The following is a 17,775-nucleotide window of genomic DNA, read 5'->3' on the forward strand; positions in this document are numbered from 1 at the left end:
GCTGAGATCTGTCCATTATTTTCACACAAGCCCCTCTTCTTGCGCAGTAGTTAAATCGCGGCCGTGCTTTGTAACCGGATTGGTGATTGAAGCTTTGGACGGGGCTGCTTCCGCCACGCTCTGTCCGCACGCTGCGGGCCGCGGCCCGGAACATTTGGATTACCTTCTGCGAAGCGTTTCTCGTCAGGAGATCAATCATTTCACACGCGTTATGATCGAGGCTGTTGCGACATCAGATTCATAATGATGTGCTTTGCGGTGTGCCCTTTCCTCGACAATAAATTGCCCTTTAGTGGCTTGTGGTTGGCATTTGAAGCTGTGAGGCAGCTCGCTTTATGTGGAAAAACAGCCTTTGCCTCGGTTGCCGCTATGGAGGGCGCTTTCCTGCAGGTCGCCTCACTGCCTACTGCCCCTTTGTGAAGTGAAGCACCTGGCCCCATCTCCCTACGCCCTCTCCAAGTTACAGGTTATTTGTGTCTACCTTAAATCACTGAGGCGACACCCCACCACCCTGTGAAGGTGTACATGTAGCTTTCATCTTTGGGGAGCCCTGAACGTGTAGAGATGCTGAATTGTGCCTGAATAGGGCGGCTAAAGAGGCGTCCGTTCTAGTCTGAGCCACGCGCCACTGAGAGCCAAGCCCAGCAGCACATGAAACACACACATGATCACAGCAACAGGGCACGCCTGGAGCAGCCTGCATGGACCTCTTATGGCCATCTCACATGTGAATTGCTCTCCATGGTCCTACCTAGAGTGACATCTGAAGGCATCATTTCCCCTGGAATGACTCTGGGCAGACTTATCTCCCCCGACTGTTACAGGCCCCATTGTCTTTGGGTGAACTCATGTTAAGGTCATGATCATATCCGTATAGCGTTCGAGATTTAATGGGACGCATACACAAAAATACTTGCTTTGGTATACTATCTCCCCTGGAATTACTTTTGTAGAGGGCATTAGCTCTTTCGGAATGCCCATTGCGGAGGTCACTAGCGTACCTAAAATTATATCCGTTTAGGGCAGGGCATTGCTACACTTGGACTGTCATCTGCTGAGCACAGCATTTCGCTTGTAACTTTTAGGTCGAAGCCTACGGTTTTCTAGGACATCTTGTGGACATTCTGAAAGCTTTCCTGGGAAAACATTCCACCCATTTGCTTACCATTGCCTTTGTGTTTTGGTACTCGTATTTGCATGATTTCTACATTTTGACACTACTCTGCAACACACTATGCCACTTCACTCCACTCTATTTCACTTCACTCCACTCTATGCCACTTCACACCCCACACTATGCCACTTCACACCCCACTCTATGCCACTTCACACCCCACTCTATGCCACTTCACACCCCACTCTATGCCACTTCACACCCCACTCTATGCCACTTCACACCCCACTCTATGCCACTTCACACCCCACTCTATGCCACTTCACACCCCACTCTATGCCACTTCACACCCCACTCTGTGCCACTTCACACCCCACTCTGTGCCACTTCACTCCACTCTGTGCTTCTTCACTCCACTCTGTGCTTCTTCACTCCACTCTGTGCTTCTTCACTCTCTATGCTTCTTCACTCCACTCTGTGCCACTTGACTCTGCTACTTCACTCCAGTCCATGCCACTTCACTCTGTGCCTGTCCACTGTACACCACTACATTTCACTCTATGCCACTTCACTTTACCCCACTCTGGGTCACTCCACTATACGACACTCCACTATACGACACTCCACTGCATTCCACTCTTCTCTATGACACTCCACTCTCTGGCCCTCAATGACTCTGAAACGCTTCTCCGCTCAATGACATTCTCCTCTATTACACTCCACAACCCTCTAAGACCCCCTAGGCCAATGTACTCCACTCTATTCTATGCCACCCTATGCCCCTCCACTCTGACCCTCTACTCCATTCTATTTCACTCTACGCCTCACCCCCCACTCTGTGTCCATCTATGCCCCTCTACTCTGAGACTCCACTCCTTGACAACATTTTACACACTACTCCACTCTATTTCACTCTGCGCCCCCCCACTCTGCGCCCCCCCACTCTGCGCCCCCCCACTCTGCGCCCCCCAACTCTGCGCCCCCCACTCTGCGCCCCCCACTCTGCGCCCCCCCACTCTGCGCCCCCCCCACTCTGCGCCCCCCCCACTCTGCGCCCCCCCCACTCTGCGCCCCCCCACTCTGCGCCCCCCCCCACTCTGCGCCCCCCCCCACTCTGCGCCCCCCCCACTCTGCGCCCCCCCCACTCTGCGCCCCCCAACTCTGCGCCCCCCAACTCTGCGCCCCCCAACTCTGCATCCCCCATGCATTCCCCCTACTCTGCGCTCCACCACTCTACGCTCCCCACTGTGCCACACCACTCTGCACCCCCCACTCTAACCAACTCCATGACCCTCCACTCTGACAATCTACTAGGCTTGGGCAGAGTTTGGGGAGTTCTGCAGTGCTAGGCGGAGTCCCATAAGTGGCGAAGTGCGTTAGTTTGCTCTGATTTTTAGAGCCGGGTGTTTCAACCACGCTGAAAAATAAGCGCGAACTGCACCATGCGCAACACAAGAGAGGACTGCTTCTTTCTGCTGCTCGAGTAGATTTTCTACTCGAGTGGCAGCTTCCTCAATGCGAACGGATGGTTTCTGAACATGAGCTGTCACGACCACTAGCGTTGAGAAATCTTGCTGGGAGATGGTCTAGCGTTGGATTTTCCTCGCTCGCCAATTTAATGTTGGCAAGTACAGAGTGCAGAAAACTCCACGAACGGAGCAAGTTCACCGGCCAGGCCTACAATCTACTCCAATCTGAAATTCTACACTACAATGCTCCATGGCCCTCTATGACACTGTACTCCATTTTACTCCTATCTATGGCACTCCACACCTACGACACTTTTACTCCACTCTATGCTACTCCACCCTACGTCCCTCCAAACTGACACTATACTCCACTCTATTTTACTCTGTGCCCCTCCCCTCTATGCCCCTCCCCTCTATGCCCCTATACGCCCTTCTACTCTTCAATACTTCATTCCACAATACTTTACTCCGTTCTATGCTATGCCACCCTACGCTCATCCACACTGACACTATTCCGCTCTATTTCACTCTAGGCCACTCCACACCACTCTACTCCTCCCTATGCTCCTCCGCCCTATGCCCCTTCACCCTCCCCGCCTCCACTCTTTGCCACGATACTCTACTCCATGACACTTTGCTACTTGCCACTCCGCGACACTCCACTCCGCGACACTCCACTCCGCGACACTCCACGACACTCCACTCCACTCCACGACACTCCACTCCTCTCCACTCCACGACACTCCACGACACTCCACTCCGCGACACTCCACTCCGCGACACTCCTCTTTGACATTCCACTCTGCGACGTGACACTCTACTTTACTCTGCGACGTGACACTCTACTTTATTCTGCGACGTGACACTCTACTTTACTCTGCGACGTGACACTCTACTTTCCTCCGCCCTATGCCCCTTCACCCTCCCCGCCTCCACTCTTTGCCACGATACTCCACTCCATGACACTTTGCTACTTGCCACTCCGCGACCCTCCACTCCGCGACACTCCACGACACTCCTCTTTGACACTCTACTTTACTCTGCGACCTGACACTTTACTCTGCGACCTGACACTTTACTCTGCGACCTGACACTTTACTCTGCGACCTGACACTTTACTCTGCGACCTGACACTTTACTCTGCGACCTGACACTTTACTCTGCGACGCGACACTCTACTTTACTCTGCGACGCGACACTCTACTTTACTCTGCGACGCGACACTCTACTTTACTCTGCGACGCGACACTCTACTTTACTCTGCGACGCGACACTCTACTTTACTCTGCGACGCGACACTCTACTTTACTCTGCGACGCGACACTCTACTTTACTCTGCGACGCGACACTCTACTCGTTATTTCGTGAAATGGACATTGTTGAGGGCCTTGTTACCTTTGGGTTGCTCTTTGGAGACTTTCTTGGTTCAGATTAAAATTTACCTTGGAATGCCATGGCCCAGTCCATAAGTATTCGCTAGTTTCTGAGGTTTTGTTGGCTTTGGAGTGGCCTCTGTTTGTTGAGCGGTACAAAAGGAGGTGGTGATGGACGGAGCATCAGAACTAATCAAACACTCACACCCAGTCAACAGATCTGGGTTTGATCCATCACCGTTCTTTAGCCCACTCTGCCACCCCAGTTCAGACATGGCCATATGCAAATCAGTCTGACCCTGTGCCTCATGGGAACAGTCCAGCCCGAACTGCCAAGACTTGCCTTCCCTGGACCGGAAACAAGCTACCTAGGACCCGTTTCTGGCATTTCAGCCGTCTTCAGCCAGGCTTGCTTGAATCCAGTGGCAAAGTGAGCAAGGGACTCACGTCTGAGCATACCCTGCCAACTTATGGCGAACAAAGCGGTACAAAAGGTGGTGGTAGGGTATGCTCAGACGTGAGTCCCTTGCTCACTTTGCCACTGGATTCAAGCAAGCCTGGCTTCCGGTCCAGGGAAGGCATGGCTTGGCAGTTCGGGCTGGACTGTTCCCATGAGGCACAGGGTCAGACTGATTTGCATTTGGCCTTGTCTGAACTGGGGTGGCAGAGTGGGCTAAAGAACGGTGATGGATCAAACTCTGATCTGTTGACTGGGTGTGAGTGTTTGATTGGTTCTGATGCTCCGTCCATCACCACCCCCTTTTGTACCGCTCTGTTTGTTGAGGGAATCATGTTTGGAACCGTGTCTATTGAAGGCATTGTATCACTTGAAATTGCCTTTGAGCTCATTTTCACTTTTAAATGCCCATTGAGCGCATAATCACTGCGCAGTGACCTTTGAGTGCATGGTCCCCTTGAAATGGCCTCTCCTGGTGGAGGTGTCCCTCGATGGTTTATTTTTATTTATTTATAAAGTTTTATATTGCACAAACTAGACCCCCAGAGGGTATCGGAGCGCTTTACATTTAGGATCGTTGCGTTACATGTTATATAATTTGCAAGAGTAAGGTAGGGCACAGTAAACAAAACAATGTTGTGAGAAATTGAAGGAGGGAGACTAGGAGGAACTGTGACCGATGTCCGGCTGGGTAGGTGACGGTCAAGGGGAAAAACCAGGGCCAATCTCCTCTTCAGCTGTCTAGCAGCTCCACCGGGCATCAGCCATGTTGCACAGGTCTCCACGTTCAGGAAAAAAAGTACTGATTTGATATAATTTGAAAAGTTAGAGCGCTGGCTAGACCCGGAGCTATCCGAGCGCTTTATCAGAGAAATGTTGCGTTAAAGTTACATCAGTTACAATTAAAGGTTTTATAAAGTGAAGGCTAGACCCGGAGGCATCAATGCACTTTACATGAAACCAATAATTGCATAGTTACATTAGTTACAAGAGGATAGCATAACACAGAAAAAGAAACCAGTCCCAATAGAGCATAGAAGGTAGTGGGGATATGGGGGTGGAGTCAAGGGGCTGGAAAAACAGATAGTAACTGAAAGACTGGCAATGGTAGATAGTACATCGGGGGCCCCACAAAAGTCCGAGTTAACAAGACCACAAACCGGTAGGGGTCGCAAAGTCACATCAACCAGTGCCGGATTAACTCACTGCCTCGAATCGCCTTTGGCAAATGGAGCGGGACCGAAGGGGATGTCAAGCAACAGTGGACGAGCTCGGAACAGCCTCTCCTATTATCCTTGGAATATTCTCTCTTGATGGATTTGTCCTGTGTGATGACCTTGCTATTTTTGGAAGGGACTCTTTAGATTGATTGTTACCCTTGGAATCGCCTCTCTTGATTACGTTGTTCTTGGTCTTGATAGCAGTGTTCTGCTGGAAATGCCCTCTCGTGATGGCATTGCTATCCTTGGAACGGCCTACTTTGATACCATGTTTATTCTCGGAAGGGCCTATTTTGATGGCATCAGCCTTGGAAGGGCCTATTTTGATGGCATCAGCCTTGGGATGACCTCTTGTTAGCATTGTTATCCTTAAAATGGCCTCTCCTATTGGCATTGTCCCATGCACCTCGTAATGGCGTTGTCCCTTGTAATGTTCTCCAGAAACATTATTGCCCTCGGAATGGCTTCTCTTGGTGTCACTATGGCTTGGAATGGCCCTAGAGAAGGATATTGTTGCACATCGGATCACCCTTGTCTAGAGCATGTTCATGCATCAAATGGCATTTAAGGATGGTATAACCATGAAACGGACTTTGGTCTTTGAATCAGTAATGGAATAGACGCTGTTGCGACCACCACCTCGCCTGGACTGCGCTCTGTGGAGGGCCTTAACAAAATGCAGTGTCATCGGTTAAAGTGATTTCCTTAGAATTGCTAAGGTCGATGATTTTGTTATCCCTCTGCAGTGCCAGTTTTGAGGGCATCTTCACCCCGAACAGTTGGCATCCAGGACCGTCCCTTCCAGCCTCCACCGGGGGTCAGTGTGGGGGGCAGCATACCTCTGGGATGGCATGTGTGGGCATCCGCGCCCTCGGACTCCCCTCTGGGATGCCCTTGTGAGTGTGAAGCGGCAGTGCTGCTGGAGACGGCATGGGGGACATGACTCATCCGTGAGCTTCTCTTGTGCTTTTAATCGGACTTTTTTGGCAGAAGTGCCCGGATCGCACCACAGCAAAGCAGGATGCTCAACAAGTCTGAGCTGTCAGACCTGACGTGCGAAGCTTCCCGGGCTCTCAGATGGGGCTGCCCGGGGCTCCGGGGCGGCGTCAGCCTCGGCGGGGAGCGGCTGACGCGTCAGGCCGAGCCTTCCCGGCAGCAGGGTGGCTGTGGCTGCCGATAAGGAACGACAGCACTTTCCTGCCCCCCCCCCCCCCTTCACTTCTCTTTTAACATCTATATTGTACAATCATCATAGAGGCACAGGAAGAAAGATGGCGGTTCGCCTAGGATCGCACAGAGTGGCACTGTAGAAGCCGGGCTTGAATTTCGGGCGGTAGGCCTGAGTGACTTTACTGGTGTATCTGACCTTCCCACCCAGCGGTGAGTTTTGTGTAAAATATCACAATTACTGGTGTAATGCTGTGAGATGGAGGGGAAATGGCAGTCGCAGGGCGAGCATAGTAATGGGCAGCGTGTGATGGTGTCATGGCCTAGTGTCTCTCACCCTCGTATGTCTTCTTGGCCCTCTGCACACGGACTCTTTTAGCTGCAGTGGCCTCGGGAAAGCGGGTGTTGCTGACACATGTAATGTGAAAGGTCACCAGGAGCAAACTTGGCAAGGTTGGCCCTGCCTTCCGTGCAGTAAATTGAAGACTAGGAAGGACAGGTCATTTTAAAATGCTTAGAATCTGAGGAAGTGTAGTATGAAAAGGTACATGTAAAGTTGGGTAGCAGAGGTCTTCAAAGTGGCGCGCTGATCCCCACTTTTCGGAGGATGGTGGTGGGGGGAGGGGGGGACCTCTGGCAAAGAAGAGCATTTTTTATGATCAACTCCCTCTCCCTGAGGATTTGAAACTAACATAATGCCGAAAGGGTGCTGTGTTTTTACTGGAAGAAAACCAAGAGGGGTTGAGCCACTCAATAATGGGCCCTCATTAATGTTTTTATTACTCATGTCCTGTAAGTGTCAAAATGGGGCTGGATATCGATCCAAACATTCATTGTCCTGCACACTGCAGATGCGTTTAGTGGGACAGGGCTGCCAGTAGTATTTTGGTAGCCGTGTATTTGCATTTTTTTCAAGGTAAAGTGAACATAACTAAAATGCTTCGATTGTTAAATATGTTCAGAGTTGCTGCTTTTTTGGAATTCTTGTGAGAAAATGTTTGTCATTCTTCTGGGCCTGATAACATTTTTATTTCTACACGAGGGTGGGCGTGGCATTAAAAAGTTTGAAGTCTATTGTCTTAGAGACTGTATCAAAGGAACTTGGGCCAGATGGAGGCAGCGAACAGTGGTTCGCAGGTACAAGTGCTCCTGTAGGTCTGCGCCATAATCTACGCCTCGTTAGGTGATTGAACTCGTATGTAGAAACAGTGTTAACGGCTGTGAAGCTATTAGAAGACTCTATGGGAGGTGAACTCTGAGCATCGTTCTAGGTAATAGGGTAGTGATAGGTGCACCTGCAATGCAGACAGAACATTTGTATTGTGTACTCGGGCTTCAGTGACAAAATGGCGTCCTAACAGCTCCTGCAGTTCAGGGAGAAGCTGAAGAATCCTGGCTTCTGAAAACTCGATCACTCTTTGGGTTTGATGGTCTCCCTTGAATTACGCTGGAAAATCTGCTTATTTTTTTAATTTTATTTTTTTAGAGTTTACATAGCGCCAACTAGATCCGAGAAATTGGGTATCAGAGCGCTTTACATGAGCACCAGTTGCGTTACAGACTAACAAACTAATTTTTGTTAGGCACGGGAAGATTAAGAGATTTGCCCAGAATCACAGGATGTTGAGTGTCGTTGTCGAGATTCGAACCCGGTTCCCCAGCTTCGAGGTTGACCACTCTAGCCGTAATTGGGGCAGGTGAGCTGCAATAGTTTGCTTGTTGCAGCTTGTATGGAGCGTGCAGGAGTGGAAGTGACTCCATCTTGATCATGACGTAATATCTGGAATAAATGTCTGCCACATATGAAGGATTCTGAGTGGGACAAATTGGGATTTGTCTATCCATGGAACGGTTATCAAGGTCCCACTTGTAGCACCATCAGCTTCTTTACCTGAGCTGGCGTGTGCTTGATTAGTTCTTGCTGTGATGGTTTTACTTGCATAGGGATCAGCTGGACTGTCCAGTGGCCTCGCTTTGAGCTCTATATGTGCTTGTGCGAAGCCTCAGGAGCCAACATGCCGTAAGATCCCTCTTCCTTCTGTGTTAGGCATCCATTTGCAGATCCCAGAATTGTGCTGGAGTGGACTCTTAGTGGTAAGGAGCGTGTGGCCTGGAGGTGGGGAGTCCCCATCATGCTGTATCCTTTTAGGTGAATTGGTGACAATGACAAGACACTTGACTCACCATCGAAAAGATATGGAATCCGCTCTGTAGGCATGGAGTCTGCGGATCTCTCTGACTGCCCTCTTGAGACGGATGTCCTGTGGGGAGGACATGGAATCCAGTGACGGAACGAGGGGTGCTCATGGCTGTCCTAGGAGTCCCATCACATCGGTCACATGGGAGAGGCTTTCTGCTGACCTCTTTGTCCCATTGGTCACCCATCGAACGTCACCTGCAATTGGAGCAAGGGGGTATAGTTGTCACATTCTTGGATGAAGAGGGCGCATCTCTTTATACCCGTTCATTCACTGTCTCATCAGAAGAGCCTGGCAGAGGTGTCAAGACTTCAAATACATTTGATGGTGGCCAGCCCTGGAGGGGCTCTCTTCAAGGATGGGTGGGAAGGTCACTTTCCATCTTCAAACTCGCCTTGTGCCCCCTGGAGTAACATCCAAATGCGAGGTCATTGGGTCACTTCCATCTGCGTCCCCTCTAGTTCATTGACCTCCGTACTCTGAGTGCCTTCAAAGCTGAATTAAGGATCTATTGTTGTGTGCTTTTTTAAGATATATTAAATGTTATGTTACATGTTCTGTTACATGATTTATAAAGCGCGTGGCTGCCCCAGCAGCAACGGGCAAAACTTGACATGTTTCCTCTAAGAACTTGATTAGGACCACTGACTATTTTCAGTCTGTTTCCCTCAAACAACCACCATATTTTTTAATTCTGTTTGGTTGCTACTGACTTGTAACATCTTTGACCTGGAGTTTTTCTTCCGCATAGTGCCAGTATGGTACCCTAAGGAGTATGGCACCCTATGGTTTCTTCCGAGCACTGAAAGACTGTTAATGGGTAGAAATACTAAGAGCAGGGATGCTTTTTGTAAAATAGGACCGGTGGCAGCGCATCGAGGCAGTATTGTGTCATCATGGGTGTTAGTAGACTGGTGAGTAATGTCATGGGGTGCTCTGATGAACTTTAGGTTGACCACGGTTCATGTAAAGTGACCACAGAAGGCCAGCAGTCTATGTAGTGAGCCCTCTGAACCACCCCGCCTAGCACCTGCCTATCTCTACTGTAGTGCCTACTTTCCCTGGATAGTACTCCAATTCTCACTGCTCAGGGTGAGCCCAAGGCTTTTGGACTTGTTCTAGTGCTCCCCACTGCCTTTGCATACACAGCATTCCACATGTCACATTTGGCTGTCCACGCCCTCCCCTCTGCTTAACTATATATTTTCCATGTCAAGGCCCACTTGTTTCTTCTAGGCAGTCACCCTGCCCCTTCACCTACTCTTTTGTTGACCGTCTCATTTCACTCTCCATCACTTTCTTTTTCATCTCGTTCACTCTTTCCCTCTCTCCTTCACAAATACCATTTCCTCTCTCGTTCACTAGTTTCCACTAGTTTCCATTTTTGTTCACTTATGGCCACTCTCCCGTTCAATTTCCCCCTCACTTGTGCTCACTCTCGTTTACTCTTTCTCTCCTCTCTAGGTCTCTCTCTCCTCTCTAGGTCTCTCTCTCCTCTCTAGGTCTCTCTCTCCTCTCTAGGTCTCTCTCGTCCTCTCTCTCCCTCCTCTCTATAGCTCTCTGCCATGCTCCCCATCACTGTCTCCATCCCTGCCTCCTACCTTAGTAGGCTGCAGTGTCCGTATGTCTGTGTCCCGTGGAGACCAGGGACGTCTTCTCTTCGGCATGCTCTTACAGGATTCGTGCCTTGTTCCTAGACCGGCCTGACTCCATACAAGGGTGAGGTTAAGAGTCAGGAGCCGGTCATCTTCCCTCGAAGCTCCGGCTGATTGTCAGCCTTGGATCTAACACTTCCAGGCTGACCTCCAAATTCACTGTATTTATTATAGGTCTCTATTTCCAGAAACCTGCAGCACGACTGCCTCCCGCTCGGTCCTGTCCCTCTGACACATGGAAATGCGCAGTGATCCCAGTTCCAAGGCAGAAAACACTGAAGTTTAAAGAAGAATAACACTGGAGGACCTCTAGACCCTGCAGCAGTCACCGTGACCTGCGCAGCAGGTGGAACCCGGCTTTATATTGGAAAGGGTTTAACCATTTCCATTCAGCAGGGGTGTACCGATCAACAGTATAGCAGGTGCAGCGATCCTGAGCCTCAGGTATGTGAGGGGCCCACGGCACCCAAACTAGTGACTTTTTAGTGCGAGACATGCTGTATTTGAGTATGTACTTGAAGCACCGTCCTCTCTCTGCCCATATTTGTCATTGGCTTGTGTCATTGTCCTTCATAAATGCTGGCTTCTGATTCGTTATTAGGCTTGTTAGTCCCTCCTTAGTATTGCCTTGTCTCCTATGGCTTGGTTCAAACTGGAATGGCATGGTGAGCAAAAAAACGATGGATTTATGCCCAGATCTCTGTACTGGGGTGATTGTATGACATTGCTCTGCATTCTGTCCATCAACTGTTGTTTTTGCATTTGTCTTAATTCGTAACATCCCATGAGGACTGGCCCTTTTACTTCGGTTGTTACACAGGATGTTGTCTTTGGTCTGTAAACACTATTTTCTTCAATGAGTTTTTCAAACTGCAGGAGGGTGTCTCATGCGCAGTTGTGACCACTGGCTTGTTTATTTAACTTGTAGCAAATGGGGACCTCTTCAGGGGCCATGGGAGACAGAAGGGGGCAACTCAGCAATGCCTTCAAGCATTTGGAATGCAATAGGTCTTGCATTTGAACGAGTTTAAGCTATTGGCATTGTAAATGACAATGCATTTTATTTACGTTTTAAAAACCAAAATAAAAGGCATTGTCATGGTGTGGGAGAGGGGGGGGGGTGTTGTATGTTTTTCGTTTTCTTCTGTTTTGATTTAATTGCAAGTCCTTTCGATATTCTTTTATATATATGAGAAAAATGTCAGTCATTATAATGTATATTGATGCTACGGAAGTCTTTGGGTTACAGAGCTCCACTCTTTGTGCTTTTGACAAATAAACTATTTAAAAAAAAGGCATTGTCATTTACAATACCAATAGTTCAAACTCGCGTAAATACGAGACCTACTGCATTGCAGATGCTTGTTTCTTTTACTACCAAATCTCCTTGCTTGTATTAGAACCCATTGCAGCCACCATTAGTCACGTGGCGAAGGCACAGGCCCAACCTCTAGACGAGAGTGCCCGCACCCTCCACCCTAGTGACCAGCCATCCCTCGAATTCAAAGCCATGTCCAGGTGTCTGAGCCCGCACCGTGCACCCTTTCCCCCATGGGTTGTTTGGTGACACACCTCCAGTGTAAACTGTCTTTCTCTGGCGCTTTTTAATTAGTATCGTCCTCCTGTGAACTAAATTATTAATGTCGGAACACTGGTCCCTGCTGGTGTTAAGCGTCACGGTTAGGAGATTGTATCTCGGCTGCACAGACGCTGTGGCACCGGGGCAGAGGAGCACTACCGATGGGCAGGCGCCCAAGGAGACTGGGAGAAAACAAGCTTATCACGAACCCAGCAGCCCGAATGGAACCCAACATACAGAGTCCGGGTTAAGTGAAAAGGTGAAAGGCAAGTGGGGACCATCCAACATAAGGCATTTGCAAAGTGAAAGCTAGGGGGACATACTTGAGTTCCTTTTTCTTTTTGTTTCTATGCAACACTCTCCCACAACGCAAATATTCACATTTTAATATCATGTAAGGCTCTTTGCGAGCACAAACTACATGTGTGAAGTGGAGTAACTGTATAATTTGAGAGACTTGAAGAGATGGGTCTAGTAAGTGTCCAAGCTTGTGACTACTGAGTTGTGATTGAAAATGTACCAGAAAGATAAACAAAGTGTATAAGTGAGTATAAAAATCATGTTTGAAGTCTGGACTGCCTGTTGTGTGATATGATAGGGCCTTGCCATGGAGACACTGGAAGGTGCCTTCAGACAAGGCAAGATGTGGACTCCACGTTATGCTGTAGACAGGTTTGTGTGTCCTTTCAGGTGTTCGGTCTCGAGCTGTTGGCGCGCGTACCAGCGGTAGGTGATTGCGTTACTGGTTACTGTAGCGCTCTGTTGTTGCTCTACTCCATCAGCGACCGTGGCTCATCCTCGGTCGGGTACTCCTGACGCACTATAGGTTTTGACTTGTGTCCATGTTTTTCCCCTGAAAGTAAGTAGACCTTATTAGTATTTTAGCAATAAGCTTCTGATGCTAACTTTGTGATTTGTAGTCTAGTTGTTCCCTTCTGGATTGATGCAAACGCCTTGCAAAAAATCAGGAAATGAGTCCGTGTTGCTGCCCAAACCACAGCAAGGACATCATAGCAATGTAGGCCGGACCTGGACCAGCAAGAGTCTTGTTCACTGGTAACTATTGCAGCGCACCAGGAATAAGAGTCTTGGCTAATTCAGAAGTATTGTTATCCTAATGTAAAGCATAGGGTGCTTAACTTCGGTGAAGATCTGGGGCGAAATTCTGCTTTTCATAGTCAAAGGCTGTGTCGGTTTTTGGGACTCCTCTTTGCAGCAGGCAGTGTTTCAGCAGGGCTTTCATAACTGCCTTGCCTAGGCTGAGTTTATCGCTCTGGCCCATTACTTGATCTAGAGAGTGAGACTTTCCATATCATTTTCAGGGTTTATCATACATTTGTATTTTTGTGAAGAAATGTTGCACCTCTTTCTGTGCTTTGCCAGTCAGGTTGTGGCTGTGTTGAATTTCCTTCTTGCTGCATACAAAATAGAGGGGTACTGGTGGCTGTATCCTGGATTGGTGTGTAGCTCATGCTGCCCTCTGGTGGAACCAGTTGTGGTGAACTGTGGGAGGCCGGGGGCTTTTTTATTTTTTTTTAAGGAAAACGAAAAAGCTGTTCACCTTTTGATTGGAATGGTGCCAGTACATTTCCCGCTGTAACATAATGTGCTGCCCGCTGTGGCCTTTTGAATTTGATTGACGAGACTGGGTTTATCCAGGTGAGGGTCAAAGGGGAGGATTCCCTTGGCAATACTCTGTTTTTGTCAATCTCCATGACACAATGTTGCCACCTTATGGTATCTGAGATGTTTATCCCTAGATATCAGAACATTTTTGATTTGTTAGTGCATGCCAACCACCCAAAAGCAATGGCCAAGTTTCGTGTCTTTTTGATCTTAGATGATAGACCACGATTCTGGATTTTGATGTATCCACTTTGAACTTGTTCTTTGCACAGTCGTTTTAGTGGCTTTGAGTTGGGCTTGAAATCCATTCAGGGTCCGAGCCAGCAGGATGGAATCATTTGCACAAAGCAGTAGTGGTGCTTTCACCCCTTGCCTTGTAGTATCGCTTTCACACACACACACACACACTCCTGACTGAGACATTTGCACATACAATCTGCATTTGCATCCTTTACACAGGGCTTGCTCACAGCTTACATAAACATTTCCGAACGAAGCTTTCACAATGCACGTTCCATTCTGTCTCTTTTCCTTCCCCTTTACTCTCTCTAACCTCTTCGGGCAATAACTTGACCACATGTTGGTTCTGATGTAGATCGATAGACAAATGATTCTCTGGTCAGTGCCCCCCAAACCTCCGCCTCTGATTGGCTTGTAGCTTCTTTCATACGTGTTCTATTTAAACAAAAGTGGCACTGCTGGGTATGTTTAAAAGAGCACAAGTGCACTAGTTTATTGTCAGTTTTGTGTGTGAAAAGTATTTGTGGCACGAAGCTACAAATTTCTCGTTTGAATGAATGCCCTTAACTGGAATGCGTTTTGGCAAACTGACGAGGCATTTTAGAAATGTCTATCTTTTCCCATTTTCAAGCAGAATTGTTCGGAGTGCAGGGGGAGGAGACACTTCGCACCCACTTGCACTGCAACGGGCCGCTAAACATAGGAATTTTTGCAAACAACTACAGTTTTTTTTGGGTAATTTCGCCTATAGACAGAACCCCCCCCCCCTGTGTTCTAAATTACACGGGATGCGTCGAACCCCCTGCAGTAGGCCACTTTATACGTGTATATGTCCCGGTAATCGATACATTTCGGCTCCTCTACAGGATGGACTTCACTCCAGTTTGAGGTTTTTTTCCATTATTAAAATCTGCTCCCGCCGCCTCCTTAAATGCATTGGCCCCGTGGTCTGTTTTTATATTCCGCGCACTTTTAATGTGGCCTCTCGGCTCATCATTCTGCCGCGGGTCGCTCCCTTCATTTGTTCCCAAGGACCCTTAACTTGTGCGTTGAAATCACGCACAGCAGATTTAGGTGGCATCTTGTTTCTCCGGCTGCCTATGACCATGTGGCATACTGGAGAGGAGCGTGCCTCAAAATGCTAAATTCCCCCCCCCCCCCCCCCCCACCTCGCCAACGTGACACGTCACTTGTCTAACTCTTGTTTAGGTGTGGCTCACGAGCCTTTGGCGTGAGTGTACTGTGTGTGAGCGCGCGCCTGGAGAAACGAGCAAAATCACACGCTCCTGCACCCACCGTGGCCAAGGGTAAACGTGTCATGCTTCAAGAAGCCCAATGGTGCCGACCCAGCAAGGACGGGGCAGGAATCCACAAAAGTCTGAAGATGCTGGCAGGTCTCCAAGATGTATGAATCAGGCTTTCATTTCTTGATAGGGTGACTAGAATGTTAAAGCCAAAAACCCTTCTATTTCACAAAAATAGGACTACAATTTTACTTCAACTTGGAGCACAGAATGACAGCGCTCGTCGGCATTGAAGAGGCAGTAAAAAGCAGTGCTTTAAACGGGCAGGTACTATCCGGGACTGAGTACCTGCACTTCTTTAAATTGTAAGATAGAGTACCGGCACTTCTCACCTGTGCTGCAATACATTTCATGGTGGAGTACCGTCACTTCTCAGGAGTAAGCAGGTACTCGAAATACTGAGTACCTGCACTTCTATATTTCCATTTAAGGCACTGAGTAAAAGAATAGCTAAAATAACATTTTGAAAGCCAGTATCATGCCTGTTAATTAAATTTCTCTCATTGCAGCTGCTAACTATTCCTGTTTTGGAAAACCTAAAAGTCACCTCCCACTGTTTTCAGTCGGCCCTCTCGAAAAACTGGGACAGGAGCCAAATTTCCCGAGATCTGCCGGGACAGGTGGTGAAACACCGGGACTGTCCTGGCAAATCTGGAGTGCCTGGTCAAACTATTTCTTGAGCAAGAAATGGGAACCCATTTGCAAGAAGCACCATGGGGTCACCAGGACAAGAAAAATCTACCCACTAGGCCGGTTTAGTTCCCTGGATCTGATCTGCTCGCTGGCTGGTCTCTTTTGATGTCCAAGACACAAAGGCCTTTTGTTTTCAGAGTGCTGGGTTCAAGTTTTAGTGCATTACATGCAGACATTTTCAATTTAAGGGTGGTGACTCCAGATTTCGTAATTTAAGCTAAGTCCGCTGCATCCTTTTGCTTTTCCAAGTGTGCCTTTCTACTTTGATTCAATTTACTCGTATCTGCAATACTCTGAACAACAAAAACGGTGATAGGCGAATGTTTGAATTCATTTCAGCCACTGGCGATCAATCAATCATTTATAGAGCACAGCAAATCCCCCATGGGGGTCTCAATGCTCCGAAGCGGTATGCTGCTGTGTGGAGGTTGAACATTCAAACATCCAGGCCTTTAGTTCTCTTCTGAATTGCAGGAGTGATGGTGCAGTCCTGAGGTGTAGGGAGAGGTTGTTCCAAGCCTTGGCAGCCAGGTGCGAGAAGGAGCGTACTCTGCTGTTGGCTCGGCGGATCCATTGGTGTCTGCGAGGGAGAGAGAAGCTGATAGAGTGTCTGGTTGGTTGGTGGAAGGTCAGGTGTTTGTTGATGTATGCTGGTCCTTCATTGTGCAAGGCCTTGTAGGTATGAGTCAACATCTTGAACTGGCATTTCTTCTGAATCGGGAGCCAGTATAGTTTCTTTTTGATGGGGTGTGATGTGGGTCCTTCTGGGGAGGTTGTGTATGAGTCTTGCCACTGAGTTCTGCGTTGTCTGGAGTCTCTTCAGGAGGCATGCAGTGATTTCTACGTAGAGTGCGTTTCTGTAGTCAAGACTGCTGGTGACGAGGGCCTGTGTGACGGTCTGTCTGGTGTTTAGCAGCAGCCACCTGAAGATCTTGCTGAGCATGCAAAGGGTTTGGAAAACTGTATTGACTTCTCTTCATGGATAGCTTGCTATCCAGGATGATGCCGAGGTTGCAGGTGTGGTCTGTTGGGGCGGGAGGGGGGCGAGTGCGGAGCGCCGTGGGCCACCATATGTCGTTTCATGGCGAGGTGTTGTTCCTGAAGATGAGGCCTTCCGTGTTGAGCTTGAGACAGTTGTCCTTCATCCATTCCGCAATGGTCATCATGCATCTGTGGAAGTTCGCTTTTGATGTGGAGGAATCTTCGGATAGTGAGATAATATGCTGTGTGTTGTTGACGTAGGAGATGATGTTGAGTCCATGGCGGGGGGTCATGTAGGTGTTGAAGAGGGTCAGGCTGAGGGACGATGATCATCTTGGCCTCTGAAGTGAAAGTTGGGAAACGGATCCTTTTGGTTCTGCCGGTGAGATACGAGGCGATCCATTTGAGGGCGTTTCCTTGGGTCCTGATTTGGTGGAGTCTGTTGATCAGGATGTGGTGGGACACTGTTTTAAACGTGGCGGAAAGGTCCAGGAGGATGAAGGCTGCTGTTTCTCCGCGGTCCAGGAGGATTCTGATGCCGGTGGCTGCGATCAGGACTGTCTCAGTGCTGTGGTTTGCTTGAAATCTGGATTGGGATATGTGAAGGAGGTTGTGGTCTTCTAGGTGTTGGGTGAGTTGCTGGTTAGTAGCTTTCTCGAGGACTTTTGCGGGATAGGAGAGTAGAGGGATGTGCCTGTA

General features: G+C 48.7%; 1 protein-coding gene across 4 annotated transcripts in view; it reads left to right on the plus strand.

Moving 5' to 3' along the window:
• Positions 1-17,775, plus strand: part of CAPN15 (calpain 15) — a 364,024-nt gene that overhangs the window by 63,746 nt on the left and 282,503 nt on the right. The window contains exon 1 of one of the 4 annotated variants that reach the window (XM_085628398.1): positions 6,906-7,013. The exons of the other annotated variants lie outside the window; for them this stretch is intronic. The gene's annotated coding sequence lies outside the window, so the exon portion shown is untranslated. Of the gene's footprint in view, positions 1-6,905; positions 7,014-17,775 lie in introns of those variants that run through there. 4 annotated transcript variants of the gene reach the window in all.

Source organism: Triturus cristatus, chromosome 10, assembly GCF_964204655.1.
Source record: "Triturus cristatus chromosome 10, aTriCri1.1, whole genome shotgun sequence".
Lineage (NCBI taxonomy): Eukaryota > Metazoa > Chordata > Amphibia > Caudata > Salamandridae > Triturus > Triturus cristatus.